The sequence below is a fragment of the Mustela putorius genome, unplaced genomic scaffold (assembly GCF_011764305.1).
Source record: "Mustela putorius furo isolate JIRA1106 unplaced genomic scaffold, ASM1176430v1.1 tig00003896_pilon_pilon_pilon, whole genome shotgun sequence".
NCBI classification, from domain to species: Eukaryota; Metazoa; Chordata; class Mammalia; order Carnivora; family Mustelidae; genus Mustela; species Mustela putorius.
Genome location: NW_025422045.1, coordinates 6114853 through 6130963, shown reverse-complemented (window position 1 = coordinate 6130963; position 16111 = coordinate 6114853). Strand labels below are relative to the sequence as shown.

The 16111-nt window shown below is 41.9% G+C and overlaps 1 protein-coding gene and 1 non-coding gene across 3 annotated transcripts in view; one reads left to right on the top strand and one right to left on the bottom strand.

The window, feature by feature from the left end:
- Window positions 1-445: 445 nt before the first annotated feature.
- Window positions 446-552, bottom strand: LOC123388250. Its single transcript, XR_006602805.1, has one exon. It is a non-coding gene; the product is annotated as a U6 spliceosomal RNA (small nuclear RNA).
- Window positions 553-4552: 4000 nt separating this feature from the next.
- Window positions 4553-16111, top strand: part of LOC101675930 (C2 calcium-dependent domain-containing protein 4A) — a 45722-nt gene continuing 34163 nt past the window's right edge. For both annotated transcript variants that reach the window (XM_045067474.1, XM_045067475.1), the window contains exons 1-2: window positions 4553-10292; window positions 13167-13236. The gene's annotated coding sequence lies outside the window, so the exon portion shown is untranslated. The remainder of the gene's footprint in view (window positions 10293-13166; window positions 13237-16111) is intronic.

Here is a 16111-nt window from a genome sequence, read left to right as displayed (position 1 = left end):
GCAGGATTCTGTTTATTAAATGAGTATCTGAACATTGTCCAGTTAGTTTGCATCCTCTCCTTTCTCTGCATGCTCCCCAACACTTGAGAGAGAGTGTGAGCCATGTTGTGCTGAAATTTCTGTTGCTGGCTTCAGCACCAACCAGAGCCTCTGGCGGGGCCTGTTCTGCTCTGGACTCCCTCCCAGTAGAGGCAGAGATAACATTCTAGCCACTGACCCTATATCCCTTCTCCAGCAGCTGAGAGCTCAGAATTGTCTCTGTTCTGGCATAGTAGTCCCCTGGCTGAGCCGTCCCATGGACCCTCCTGTGCTCCAAGCCTTTAGTTTCAGTAGCTTTCTTGGGGAACTTATGTCACCTCTCATATGGTAAATTCCTCAGTCATCTTCCTTTATATGATTTTTCTTACCTATTTTATTTACTTTTTGTTTGTTTGTTTGTTTTTCAAAAAATAGGAAACGCTTCACAAACTTGCATGTCATCTGCACTCAGGGTCCACACTCATCTTCTTGGTATGGTTCCAATTTTAGTTTATGTGCTGTCAAAGTGGGCACTTTTCATAGCTATTTTAAACATTTCCTCTTCCACAAGAATTCTAGGATCATCACATCCAATTTTGGAAAAACAAAGATTCATAGGGACGTTATTTTTAAATCTCCCACTGTATTGTATTTTTTTAAAGATTTCATTCATTATTTCAGAGAGAGAGAGCACAAGTAGAGTATGGGGCAGAGGGAGAAGCAGACTCCCTACCAAGCATTGTGCCCAACTTGGGGTTCGATCCCAAGACCCCAGGATCATGACCTGAGCCAAAGGCAGACGCTTACCCGACTGAGCTACTTAGGTGCCCCTCTAATTGTATTTTAAAAATCAAGTTCTCCTTGCCTACCAAATAGTTTTTGCTCGATACACTTAGCTGCTGTATTGTTAAATGTATACATATTTTTGACAATTGATTCAACCTAGCTCATAATCATACTGCTATTTCTGTTCTCTTATATAAATATTTGCATTTGTTTCTTTCTTTTTTTTTTTTTTTTAAAGATTTATTTATTTGACAGAGAGAGATCACAAGTAGGCAGAGAGGCAGGCAGAGAGAGAGGAAGGGAAGCAGGTTCCCTGCTGAGCAGAGAGCCCAATGCGGGACTCAATCCCAGGACCCTGAGATCATGACCTGAGCCGAAGGCAGCGGCTTAACACACTGAGGCACCCCGCATTTGTCTGTTTCTTTATTGTCAAGGTTTTGGAAGCATCTTGTTTCAAGTGTATTTCTTGCTTAATGGCATATAACAGGGTTGGTTTTTTTTTAACCCCAATAACCTAGTCTCTTTTAATAGGAAAATTCAGCCCATTAATATCACACAATAATTGTCATACTGTTACACTCCCGCTTATTCTACTTTATGTTTATCATTTATTTAATTGTATCTCTTTTATGCATGTTTACTTTTTTCTTCATGTAGTCTTCCCTTTCCCTTGTTAATTCAGAAGTTCTCTATTTTTCCATTCTGCTATCATTACCTACCAGTACTTGACATGCAGGATCAAATGCATGTTTCTTTACTTCTGAATAATTAAAAAAAAAACAACACTAAATATTCTTCCACTCTCCCCCTTCCCCTCAATTCCATACATGTTATGGAGAAATGACTACACCCAGCTACTCAGGCCTACCTGTCTGGGGTTGGGGGGGACAAGCAAGCAGAGTAGGCTTGGACCTGAGAGTAGGACTCCAGGGGCCCCATCAAGTCCATGTCTCCACAGACAAACTAGATCTGACCATTCCCAGTGACTGATACTGAAAACCCTACTTTTAGAGCTGGAGGTCCCTCTTTAGGCCTCATGGGACCAGTCATTAGACCCCTTAAAATAGGCCAGATGAGGCTGATTGGGACACTGGAGAGTAAGATGAAGGAAGAGGGTAAGTGTGCTGAAGGGAAGTTGAGGGGATGTCACTTGAACTTGAGGCTGCTCTGCCTGGCAAGTTAATCTCTCTTGGCAAGTACAGAAGCTACCCAGAACTGAAGCCTGTGTGTGTGTTGGAAAGGATGGGCACTCTGGACCTAGGCTCTCACAGGGAGAAGGGTAAAGGCAGGAGGAGGAAGAGCATGGCTTGGGATCTGGCAGGGAAAGGGAAAGATGGTGGAAGATGCAGTGACCATGGAGTCTATGGTAGAGGAAGGGGCTCTGATGTGGAGGCAGGACTTTAAGTAGTTGGACAGACTGGGTCCACAGCAGGGAATTTCCTGCTATGGAAGAGGTTGAGTTTTGAATGGTGAGAAGAGGGCAGTATCCCAGGGTCTAGCAACTGAAGCATCTCCTCTTGGAGCATAGACTGGGGACAGTCAGGGTCAGCCTTGGGCGGGGATAGGCAGGGCCTTTTACCTTTGGCCCTCAGCTGAGGGCTGCACTGGGAGGTAGGATCAGAGCCTGAGACTCTCAATGGCCCCTGGGGGAAGGTGGAGCCCCCAGCTGTGGTCAGATTCCTCCAGAAACCCAGGCACACCTAGACTTTAGCACCCCTGAAGAGACTGTGGAGGTAAGAAGGCACCCTTTCTCAGGGTCTGCAAAAGGGTTCTTTCAGGAAAACATCTTTGCTCCACTCCCTCATACACAGTATACACAAAGAGATGGGGATACAGAAGAGAATAAGGCATATGCTAAAGGAAGCCTTGGGCTCCTGGGTTAGGTAATGGTGGGAAAGCAGAAAGAGGGCCACCAACTCTCATTTGCATAGTATTGACTATTTGACAGGCACCATGGTGTATGGAAATCCTTGCAAGTTATCATTCCTTTAGAGATGAAAAATCAGAGGTTGTGTTTAGATAGCTTGCCCAAAGTTACATACCTAGCAAGTGGGCAAGCTTAGATGAAAACCAGTCCTGTCTGATTTCAAAGCTTAACAACCTCTTAGGCTCTCCCAAATTATTCTGAATACTTTGGTAGCCTTAATTTGGGATCCAACCTTACACTTAACAATGAATGGGGAAGCAGCCCAAAGATTGAACAAATAAAATATGGTAACATATATATATGTTTTCAGTTCACTTCTGTATTTGTTTTTCTTGCACACACACACAAATGTGCAAGATGGGTTTGCTAGTCCCTCCTGTGGGAAGATAAAATCATTCATCTTCCTCTGCCCTCAAACCATGGTCAGAATACCCACTAATCTATTGCACACGATCTTCCTGCACCCTGCACTAAGTTAAGCTGCCCTTTCCTTTTCTTTCTCTTACAACCATAATGTAGGAAAAGCCTAGAAGTATTAGAGGAGGTTCCCCCAAAGAGTAGACAGTCCCTTGATGAGATTGTTAATGGGGTTGGTCTCTTCTTCCTGGTTCCCAGTTTCTTCATGTCTCTGATCCTCATGAAACTGAAAATGTCTATTAAAATATATGTGGATGGTAGAAAATAGTTAATTAAAAGGACAATGGAGAACATCTCCTCACTTGCAAATAACCACTGGTCTCATCTCTCTCTCTCCCTCCACCCCAGCAAAGAATAAGTGTAAGAAACAAAGCTTAATTGTTTGGGGAGCAGGGGTGGTTATGAAGTGATTACAGTTTTTGGAAATCAAAATTTGTGTCTGCTATTTAAACCATTGGAAAGTATTCAACAGACTCAACTATCTTAACTTTGTTATCATAGTTTAAAGCTGTCATCAGTGAGTAAATGTTCAAGTAATAGGTTTTAAAAATGGTATGTGTGAAACCTACTGGTTTTTTTCCTTCAAACTTAGAAGTTTAATAAACCAACTACAAAAGATTATAATAAGGTGGTGAGTACTGCTATCTGTGAGCATAAACCCTTTGGACATTAAGGAAGAGCAAAGAAAGGATATGTTGTAAACGAGAGAGGCCCAGGAAAGGGTGATAAAAAGAGAGCGCAGAAAGTACCAGAAAGACTTAGAGGGGCCAGAAACATGGGAGAACAGGTGCCTCCAATGCTTCTGGAAAAGGGGGCCATGGGGCAGGGGGTTTTTGGAAACAAGAGGCAGGGTAGAAGGGCCTTCAAACCAAGCGGAGAGTGGAGACAGGAATGGAGAGATCACTCCATTTCCAAGGAGAAATGAGCAGTAGGAAATGCATGCCTGCCCCACCCTCAAGATCCAGAAAGGTCTGTGTCTGACCAATTCAGATGGAGGCAAGAGAACTAGAAGGGCCAGTGAGGGAGGAGAGGGCTGTAGCAGTGGGCCTCGTTAGATCCAACGTGGAGCTAACATCCAGGCACCCACAGGGTGTAAGTGGGGTAGCCAGCCCGTGTGACAGCGCAGAGAGACGAGGAGCAAGCTGCCACTGAAGGCCACAGCAGCAGAGGGATCAGAGCCCCAGGCTGCAACCAGTGAGCTTCCACCGGACATGGCCAACGTTTGCCACAGAGCTAGCATGAGGCAGGTAAGTGGGCTCAACGTACAGAACACCTGACGCACTAACGCACGCGGGTGGGGCTGTCAAGGGGCGTGGCCACTCGCCACCAGCCCTGCCATTGGCCAGGCCCCTGCCAGGAAGCCCTGTAAACCCTGTCCTCACGGGTCTACCCCTGCCCCTACTGCCCCAAGGCCACGCCCCCAGGCCGCTGTTGGAAGGCGTTGGTCACTCCCCACTCTGGGCTTCCTGCCGTTGGGCTTCCCTACTAGGGGGGTTGTTGTCACTGATGCAGGCCCAAGGGGAGGCTTGGTGGCATGGTACACCCTGAAACCTTAAACTGTTGCCGAGGCTTTGAATATATTCTTGTGGTGACAGTGGCCTTAGGAAAAGTATTCTGTCTCTGGGTGACTAGGTCAGAGTTGCGCAAGTCTTCTTAAAAAATGCAACCAACCTATGTAGTGGCCTTTGGAGGGACGGTGGGGGAAATTTCAAATCCTGTCAGGGGAAGGTAGGGGGGTATAGAGTAGATATTAAATTCAGTGAAATTTGTAGTTACACCCACAAATACTAAGTTTGAACTGCCAAGTGAGCTGATAACTTCTCCAGCTGAGAGTGAGGATTTGTAGCCAGCTTCTCTATAAGATAGGAGCAGACATATTTCTTGTCCTTTGGTCTCTGTGAGACCCTAGCCATTGATTTAGTAGAGCCTGCAACTAATTCACCGGCTCACCCTGTGCACCCAGCTCAGACTGCTGTCACCACCAGACAAGCATAGGAGTTACTACAAACAGGACATACCTATTTTCCTTCTGTTCCTTTCTTTTTTCCATCAAACCCCTCTCATTCAACTCTATGATAAAACGTGTATCCCCTCCCCTCCACTTCTTACTAGATGTGGGGAAAATTCCCCAAATTACTTTTAAATCATTTTTATGTCATTAGAGAAGTCACTTAACAGGTGTGCTGTTAGGTTCACGGGATTAAACGAAAGATTATTGCCCTCAGTTCCCTCCCTAGTGCAGACATTCTGGTTTATAAGGTTAAGTAGGGTGCATGAGCCTCACATGGCTCCAAAGTTGTCTGTTAACGAGGCAAACCTTTGTGGTGGTCTAAGTTGGAATGCTAAAATATTAGGCTGAATCTGGATGTGGGCTCACCAGAGTTGCTGGGTATTTTGGGATTGGGTGGGTGTTTTTCCTGAATTCAGAATCTCAGGAATGAAATACATAACCAACTGGGGTGGTAAGAAAGGCTCCTTTTATGGTTCTGTGGTGGGGGCACTCTTAAACCCTATTTTAAAAGAGTTTAAACCTGTGTATGAATGTTCACATCCATGGTAGTAATTGGAGAAGACTTATCACAGTTGTTGGGGGCCCAGATGAAGAGGGTGGGACATCACCAGATAGTCACTCCTGACCTAAGGGACACACATGGAATTAAGAAGAAAATTACCTCTTCCTTTCTCATGAATTAGCACCCTATGTTTTTAAAGGGCCTGGAAAATAGAAACAATATTGCAGAAATCACTAAAAAGCAGTCCAAATTTAATTTTGAGGGCTGTTAAGAATTTGGGATCCAATCTTGAGGCTGAATACCCTTCAGTATTCAAGGTCTGGCAGTGGTATCAGAGTAGCAGAAGTCTTTGGTGGGGGATGATACACATCTTCATTGTTAGGCAGGTAGTCACTGTAAATGGCATCACCGTGGTCTGCTTTAGATGCTCTTCCTCATAGGAAGGATAGTAGGCGTTTAATGTCAGTTATGCATCCATGTTCTAAAAATGGAAAATTCTTTTTTGGTGATTTGCTTCTTTTACCTCTCAGCTCTCCCCTCCATGTTAGCATCGCCAAAGTGCCTAAAATTAGGATGAGCTCTTTGTTCCAAACTGAAAGCCTGCCCTCTGTGCTGCTAGACTAGGTGGTAAGCGGTGCTGGATTCTGATGGGAACCTGGGATTGAATCCTCGAGTATCCAAAGTTTTGTCCCTTCCTCCAATTGTGAGATTATCTGATGGGGCCCAAAGCCTCTGGAACCCACATTAGAGCTGGCAAGAGGGAACTTGCAGGGGTATCAGCCCTATGGGAGACTGGATTATGATCAGGAAATGGGGCAGGGACTTGAACTAGCAGTGGTGTGAAGCAAAAATTCTTGCCCAATCTCTGGGTGCTGGTAGGGGCTTTTGCTCTCTGAAAAGAGGTCCTAGGTCTGCTTTGGGACAGACTGCTTAAAGGCAAAAGGCCAGTTGTTCCTCTGCTGGGTGAGGATACACACCCTTGAAAGAGTCAGTTCCTAGGTTGATGGTAACTGGAAGAGCTTTTGGAGTGACTTTGAAGAAACTAGAGAATAGGTTAGAAATTATAGAATAGAAGTTGCTTGTCTTTTAGGATAAGTTAAGAGGGAAATGGAATTAATTACTTCTATTTACAGGATCTGTGGACCTTGCCTCCGTGGGTAGTCAGATGATAACACTTCTTATATTTCTGCTTGGGCAGAAACCGTATGAAACTTAAGTTAACACTGAGGAAAGGGTAAAAGCTTAGAAGGAAGAGAAGGCCATGGCAGAAACTTATAAGGAAACTAGAGACAAAACCAGAATGACTAAATCTCCTTCCCTCTCTGTATTCCTTCTTTCTTCCCTCTCTTCCTTCCTACAAACATTTGAGTGTCTACTACATGCCAAGTTCAAGCTAGGTGCTGAGAATAAAACATGAGCAAGACTTACTTCCTGCTCCAGAAGAGCTCATAAGTAGTGGGGAGCTAATATCATGGCTAACTGTAGGGCATGGGATGAGAAATGGGTTCCCAAGGACTGCTTTTTCTGTGTGTCAGTAAGGAGGAGGCTAAGAAAATAAAGCCCCTCAGAATGGGTTCTGAAGTTACCTTTGTAATTGTCACAGAGCTGAGGGTAGAGGACCAGCTGACACATGTAGGCTAAGGATTCATGCCATCTTTGTGGCTTCTCTTTGGGTGGTGATACAGGTACTAGACAGAGGTCTGAAGTGAATCAGGGCTAGAATACTTCCTATGTACCCTGTGCCACAGTCAGGCACAGTGGAAGGGGTAATGTTATCACTTCTCCTCTCCCTGAAGTATCTTTGTGTTGCTGTGGGTTGTCTGGCTACAACTACCGACAACAACTACCTTGAGTTCTCTCTTGGTCATTATGTGCAAAAGGGAGAATAAGGAAGTTGTGAGAGATTTGGAAAATAGGAAACAAAGAAGAAACTTCTTTATCCCCAAATACAACAACATCAGCAAAACTGAAGAAAAACATTTTTGTATCCAGTTTATGGGTCCCTGAAGTCCAGGAAGTTCAAGGACCAGCCCCAGGACCAGAGAAAAAATAATGCTCTTATCAGAGAATATTCTATTAGCATTTAAGGTTGGTTAAGCGTCTTTGCTGAGGCCTGGAAAACCAAAAGCTCCTAGGTTTTCACATCTTGATGAGAGAACTTCTTTGTGGGAGGTGTTTTTGTGCAAGTATTTAAAAACTTCTTAGAGGTGCAGGATACAGAGAATTCCCAGAAGATAGGCCTTGTGAGGAAGTCACATTTGTTATGACTCTAGGTTTGATCTGTAAAGCGGGCATTAAAAAGTAGTTTTAAGTTTCTAGAGTTTGGGGGTAACCAGATTGCTAGGTCCTAACTGGACCTGGGAGATTTTCCTAAATGGTTTATTTTGAAAGTATTTGCTGCTGCCGAAGCTAATCGGAGGAGGCACTTAAGGTTGCCTGGCCGCAGCGGGAAAGACCCTGGAATTAAGCCACTGGCTGGGTAGATACCCTAAGCCATAGATAACAAGGCCAGGTGAAAAACATTGACTCTTACTACTGTCATTTTGCCAAATGTTTTGAAGAGTGTTTGGTATACCGAGGTCTGTAATGGCAGTCAGGGCTTTCAGTTGGATAGATATCTTTACTAAACAACAGCACCATATTTTTCTTAATAGCCATAGGCCTTTGGATGCTTTCAAAAAATTGCCTTGGACAGTATTTAATTTCCAGTGATCTAGCTCAGCTCTACAGCCTCAGCAACAAGGGCATGAAGTCGATAGCTTCCTCATCTTTGCTTCTTTGAGTAGATGGCCAAGGAACTAGTTCTGCATCATCAAGAACATGGCCACTTTGTGGAGATTCTGAAATCTCTGGCTTAGGGATTGATTAGGGGTTCCCACTCCGCTTTCCCCTGGAGGAGGTGTTTCTCTATGGCTATTTAGCAGATTTTACAGCATCTTTTATAAGGTTTGGAAGTTTGTTTTCTGGTTCTCATATTTCCCTTTTGGTGTATGTACTGCCTTTTCTCAGAGGATGTTGGCTGTTCTTTCAACTGACTCTCAGCTGTTCTTTGGGAAAAGGCCAGAAAATGTAAAACCACAGTGAAAAAAACAAAACAGAGCAAACCCCCAAAAATCTGTGGGTCTTCCCATTTCTGACATCTGGTTTTGTTTTGTTTTACTTTGTTTTGTTTTCCTTTAATTGGTGGTCATTTCTGTACCCAAAGGTCTGCAATTCTAATGACCTATTTTCTGGTATCCTTGCCTGGGAATAATCCATGATGGGCTCCAATCTGTAGTCTCTCATGGTCCCTTCACACTTGTTTAATTTTTAGAAGAACTACTTGTTGAAAGGGCAAGCCGTTGAGTTTCCCCTGGGTAGCTAGCAAGGATCCCAATTTCAAAAAAACTGAAAATACGAGATGTGAAGATGTTTTGAAGAAAGAACAAGAAGCCTGTGTTCTAGTCCTGGCACTACCATTATTATCCATGTGAACTCTGGCAAGTCTCCAAATTTCTTTGGGTTGTGGTTTCCTCATGGGTAAAATTGGGATGTGAATGCCTACCTCACAGGGTTGTTGTGAGGATTAAATGTGCTCTGTAATCTGTTGTACTATATAAATATTCGTGAATTTTTGTTATGATTTAAGAGCCATTTAAAAGTATTCCCTGGCCATATAGCAGACATGCTAACATTTGTACTATCTGATCAAGGACTTTCATGGCCGTGTGTTACATATTTAAATCGCTGGAGCAAAATTATGTCATTACATAAATACTTTTTTTGTGTGTGAAGAAGGTCCATAGCTTTCATTGGTTTTCTAAAGGGGGGTGTCTATTATCCTAAAAATGTAAAGCCCAGTGCTTTAGATTGAAGAGTAGGTTTCAGTAATGGGAATAAATGTATTGCTTCCAAAAGATCCCTCTTAACATGTCTGCAATAGTAGTTGCAATGTTTTTTCCATAGTGAAATTCTTCATGTGTCCTAATGACTGGCTGTACAGGATGTTTGAAACTGGGACAGAAAATTCTTGGCTACATGGTCATGGTAATCATTAGGTTATCCAACTGCTTACAGTGTGAAGATGGAGATAGAACAAATAATTAGTCATGTGGCTCTAAGAAAATCACCTTACCTCATGGAGTCTGTTACCTCATTTGTAAAGTGAAGGATTTGACCTTGAAGATTTCCAAAGTTCTTAGTTTGAATTCTCTTGGGAAGTGAGGTCAAAGCTGGACTCGGATGAAGCCCTTTTGGGGCAGAAATGAATCAGGTTTTGTCTAAGAGGAGAAAGAGAGAGTGTCAGGGAGAGGAGGAGGGGCAGTGCATCCAGGAAACCCCAATTCTTGACAAACATGAGAAACGAGAGCCTGCTGAGCTGAAGAGTTGGGGTCATCAGGGCAGAAAGAGAATTTGTGGGCTACTCGTGAAGATCAAAGACTCTGGTAGATGAGAGACTCAACCTCCCAACTTTCACCCTGGGTCTGACTTGCCAGAACAAAGTTCTCGCTCAGTGAGTGAACACCCCATCTTCTCTGCACTCACAGATCTTCCAGTTCTTAGGGGCAAATGTCTGGAGTTTTCCCTCTTCCAACATCAGGTGATCTGGCTACTTCAGGAGAATGCTGCCCTACAAATGCCTCAAGTCACAAGTAAGTGACACAAATGGAGAGGCTGTTTGAAGGATTAACAGAACCGCTATCTGTACTGTAAGGGTTATTGGAGTCCCTACACCCCGCAAGAGGAATTTTAAGGGAAAGATTCTCATTTTTTTCTACTACATTGATAGATATATAATAATAACAATAATAAAGTCCATAGTTTATATTAGGTTCACTCTGTGTGTATGTGTGTGGGGGGGGTTAAAACTGGGTTAAGGCTATTTTTGTGGTAAGTGGTTGGCTGTTCACATGCTGGGCTTATATTTAACTGCCAGAGAAGCTGTCAGACTCTTCTCCAAAGTGGTGGTACTGTCTTACATTCCCACCACCAGTGTATGAGCATTTAACTTCACAAACCCATGACAAAGTCTTTTAAATTTTACGCATTGTAATAGGTTTAAAGATCCCTCATTGTGCTTTAAATTTGAAATTCCCTAAGATTAGTGGCATTGAGCTTCTTTTCTTATGCTTACGGGTCGAGTCGGTTCTCCTGCTCTTCATCTTTTATTACTGTATTTAAGAGTTTTTGTATTTTAGACAAAATTAGACACATCATATAGAAATTTGCTCTCCCAGTAAGAGACTTGTTTTTTTTATTGAAGTGTCTCTTGAAAGAGCAGAAGTGTATAATTTTGTACATTTTATTGGTTCTTTTATGGATTGTGTTTTAGTGTAGTATCTAAAAAAGTTATCTAACTCAGGGTCACAAAGTTTTCTTCTGTTTTCATCTAGAATTTTTTATAGTTTAAGATTTTATATACAGGGTTGTGATCCACTTTGTGGTAGTGTTTGTATATGCCACAAGAATTTTTATATGGTACTTAAAAGTATGCCTCAGAGCTTGTTTTGCACATGATATCCAGTTGTCGCAACATCATTTGTTGAGAAGACTATTGTCAAAGATAATTTTTCTGTATATGTATGATTCTATTTATAGACTTTCTATTGTCTTCCACTGATTGTTGATTTTTTAAAAAATATTTATTATTTGACAGAGAGAGGGAGAGATTACAAGTAGGCAGAGAGGCAGGCAGAGAGAAAGGGGGAAGTACGATCCGCACTGAGCAGAGAGCCCAATGTGGGGCTCGATCCCAGGACCCTGGGATCATGACCCGAGTTGAAGGCAGAGGCTTAACCCACTAAGCCACCCAGGAGCCCTGATTTTTATTTTATTTATTTATTTATTTATTTGATAGAGATCACAAGTAGGCAAAGAGGCGGGCAGAGAGAGAGGAGGAAGCAGGCTCCCCGCTGAGCAGAGAGCCTGATGTGGGGCTCAGTCCCAGGGTCCTGGGATCATGACCTGAGGTGAAGGCAGAGCCTTTAACCCACTGAGCCACCCAGGAGCCCCTGATTGTTGATTTTTATGTCAATACCATACTGCTTTGGTTACTGTACCTTTATAATAAGTCTTGAAATCATATAGCATTTGTTTTCTGACTTCTTTTTCAAAGTTGTTTTGGCTATTCTAGGTCCTTTTTATTTCCATGTGAATATTAGAATAAACCTGTCAATTTTAGAATTAACTTGTCAAAAAATCCTTGCTGAGATTTTTATTAGGATTATGTTGAATCTATGCCTCAATTTTAGGAAAATTGCTGTTCTAATCCTGAGTCTTCTGAATTATAAAACATGGAATAGCTCTCAGTTAGATATTCTTTAATTTCTTTCAGCAACATTTTGCAGTTTTGGTTATAGGTTTTGCACAACTTTTGTCAGATTTATCCCAAGTATTTCATATTTTTTTAATGTTGATATAATGTTCTTTAAAATTTCCATTTCTGATTGTCTGTTACTGGTATTTACAAATACAGTTGTGTTTTGCATATTGATCTTGTATCTTGCAAATTTGCTAAACTCACTTATTAGTTTTTTTGAGAGACTGCACCTGGTTTTCTACATAGGCAACCTTGTCACCTGTAAATAGATAGCTTCATTCCCTTCCAATATGGATGCTTTTTCTTTTTCTTGCCTTACTGGACTTGTTAGAACTTCTAGTGTTGTACTGTATAGAAATTGTGAGAGGGACCATGTTTTTCTTCCTTTTGAACTTAGGAGAAATGCAGTCAGCCTTTAATAATTAAATATGGTGTGATGTATAGATTATTTAGATGTCTTTTATCATATTGAGGAAGTTCTCATAATTAGTTTGCTGGACGCTTTCAATCAGGAATGGATCTTGTCAAATGCCTTTTCTGCATCTTCTGAGATGATTATGTACTGTTGTGTTGTTTTGAAAAAACTAACCAGCTCTGTGAACTAGTAAAAATGGGAATGGAGGGTTACATTTTTTAGAATAATACTCTGACCTTGTTCTCTAGACTGGGGGTCAGCAAACTTTTTCTATGGTAATATTTCAGTTACTCTCTTAAGCTTTGTAGGCCAAAGCGACTGCCACATAGTCTTCCTTTTTGTTTTAAAAACATTTCTTTAAAAAATAAACTATTCTTAGTTTCCTTTAAAATATTTTGTCTGGTCACCTGAGCTAAAAAATATTTTATTCCATAATTACAGAGTTGGCTGTGTAGTTGAAAAAAGCAGCAGCAGCGGCGGCAGGGTCAGAAATACATGTAGCCAGCAAAACCCTAAAAATCTATGATTGGCTCTTTTCCAAAACATTTTGCCAACCCCCTATTCTAGAATATTGTCATAAAATATTTTGAAGGGAAAAGTACATTTTCATATATGGTATATGACTCAGATTAAATTAAGCCATGGGTAGCAGCTTCTTTCCATCTGCACTGCTAGTCCCTAAACTGGAAATTTTTTAAATAAGAGTGTGATTATTAAAATGCATCATATGAAGAAGTAACTGAGGATCTTAATCTGGAAATTAATTGAATGCAACTGTGCTTGATTTCTCAGAATTTGGAAGACTTGGCTCCTTGGTATAGAAGCAGCATTGGCTGAGACATGGTTCTTTGGAAACAGACAGGTATGGTCTTGTCTGGGTGTTGAGTAACCCCCTGCCCCCATCAGTGCATTTAACTGAAACTAATGTAGCAGTCATTCTGTTCCAGGCATTGTTCTAAGGGTTTTATCCTCTGGGCTTCTCTCCTTGCCTAATGATGCCAACAATTTCTTGCTCACAGCAGGTTGCTGAAAGGATTATATGGGGTTTAGTTAACTTATCTAAGACACTCTTACAGTGTTGGGGCCAGAATTGGGCTCTTAACACTCTCCCATGCTGTTTCTCTAGTACAAGGACTTGTCCATTCTCAGTCTCTACCATCTGATCTTCTTCCCCAGTTGCCATAAAGACTGATAGAAGTGAGAAAAGACTGAAAAGTCCAACTTAACACCCTTTCTGAGTGAACTAGGAGATTTATAGCACTTTTCAAGAAGTGAAGGAGTCCAGAATATTTTAGAGAGAGGGAGAGAGACAAGAAGCAATTAAAGAAACTAAGAACTAGGAAAGCCTCCATCCTTTTCTTTCTGTCTGACATGAAAACAGATTCAAATTTTGGAGATAGTCAAAGAACTTTTCCCAGTTTTGCTTCATTTAGATCAATTTTAACCAGTTTGTGGTGGTTCCTAATGAACTCCTCTGAGGTAACCAGTGACTGCATGTTAATAATGATAATGACTACTTTTTTCTTTTAATGTTTTATTTATTTGAGAGAGCAGGGGCACAGAGGCTGGGGTGGGAGGCAGAGGCAGAGGGAACAGCAAACTCCCCTTTGAGCAGGGAGCCCAACGTGGGGCTCCATCCCAGGACCCTGGAATCATGACCTGAGCTGAAAGCAGATGCTTAACCACCTGAGCCACCCAGATCCCCAAACACTGACTACTTTTAAAGGTCAAGAAGTGCAACCCACATGTCGTTCATTATAAATTAGCTCTCAAATTCATTCCTGCTAGTGTGCACATTCCCAGGGACACTGCTTTTCTTCCCTGGGAGTGGGCAGCGGTGCATCTGTCCAGTGCTCAGTCCCACACAGATTCATGCAGCTGGGGTCCTCTTGCAGCTAGTGCTCATTTGCAGCCTTGGGTTGGGCCTATTGTAGTCATGGTTTTTGGTTTTCCCCTTTCTACATAAATGCATTACTTTCTTATATATATTATCCCAGTTAAGTAGTGTAGGGCTCTTTCTGCCTGGCAAAGGGCCCAGCATTTGACATGTAAGGGAGCCAGGGAGAGCTACGCTGTGAACAGACTACAGCCTTTTTATTTTTTCTTAAGCTTTCAGGGAACTCCTATCCTCCCAGGTATTGAAAGCCTTTTTCTTTTACCTTTATTTATCCTTCCCCAAGTATCCAAGCTCTGAAGTGGCAATTTTAAATATACTAAATCCCTTTAAATTGCCATCTGATGTCTTTAACTATTGATTACTCAAGTTTGTTGTCTACTTAAAGTTGCTTTAGGTTTGTCTCCTGGCAAAATTATCTATTTCTTGAGGGGGGAGGGGTCCTCCTGTAGAGGTAATACATCTTCATTTTGGCAAATCCAGAAAATATGGATGAGCAAATAGAGAAAGATCAGAATCATCTGTAATCCAACCATCCAGAGTCAACTTGCTGGTGTGATTTTAGTGGATTTTTTTACAACGTTTACCCAGGTGCACAATTTTTTCCCCCTAGAAATAGGATTGTTTAGTACAATTCAGTGATACAGAATTTTTTTTTTTTTTGCATTTTTCAAAGCTGAGTTTTTTTTTTTTTAAACATATATTTTTATCCCTAGGGGTACAGGTCTGTGAATCACCAGGTTTACACACTTCACAGCACTCACCAAATCACATACCCTCCCCAATGTCCATAATCCCACCCCCTTCTCCCAAACCCCCTCCCCCCAGCAATCCTCAGTTTGTTTTGTGAGATTAAGAGTCACTTATGGTTTGTCTCCCTCCCAATCCCATCTTGTTTCATTGATGATTCTTCTACCCACTTAAGCCCCCATGTTGCAAGTGATACAGACTTTTTAAAATTTTCTGAGCTCACACTCTTCTACAACGTTAATTTTAAGGATCTATCCCATAATTTTGCTTCAATTCACTAGAAGTCTGCTCTTGTCCACAGGTCCTATTCTAGAAGGATTTTTTATGTAAAAAATGAATGGACATAACCTAAAGACACTAAGAACAAGGGCCTCATGATACAGCATTTGGCTATATTGGGGAGGACAAGATGGTTTTTGTGGCCAAATATGGGATAAATGGGTTTGGTCATATGGAGGTTTCTTTGAAATTGCTTATTGCCCCTCATGGAAGAAATGGTGTCACTATATGCCTAGCACCAAACATAAATGCACAAAAACCTTGAGGCATCTGCTGTATCACAGTGTTATATACTTACAAGTGATAGTAGGGCATTATAATAAAGTGTACCTTTTGATGACATACGATTTGACAAAGCATTTTTTTTTTTTTTTTTTTTTTGTATGTGTAAGGGCCTACTTGATCAATACTGGCCTCATCCCCATAGAATAGCCATCCCGATATTTAGGTAGTGAACTTAGATTGACCCTGCCCCTTCCCCCAAGAGGAATGTGCTTAGAAACAGAACCGGTGAAATACAGCTGGCTGGTGAAATCCGGCCAGCTGCTAAAATATGCTGAATAGCCCCTGATAACAGAGCACAGGTACCAGGACATGTTTGGCCAGGTGGAGACATCCAATCAGTAAAAGTGAAGGTATTACCTCCCTACCCACTAAGGAATGTGAGCCCCACCTTTCAGGCGCCAAACTAAGGCGCCAAGCTGATAGGCTGAGTCAAATGACTATCATGAGGTAGGGTGTAATCCGATTGGCCACCTGTGTGTAACATAGCATGATTGTATGACGTTCTCTGTGCGCTACATTTTCATTGGCA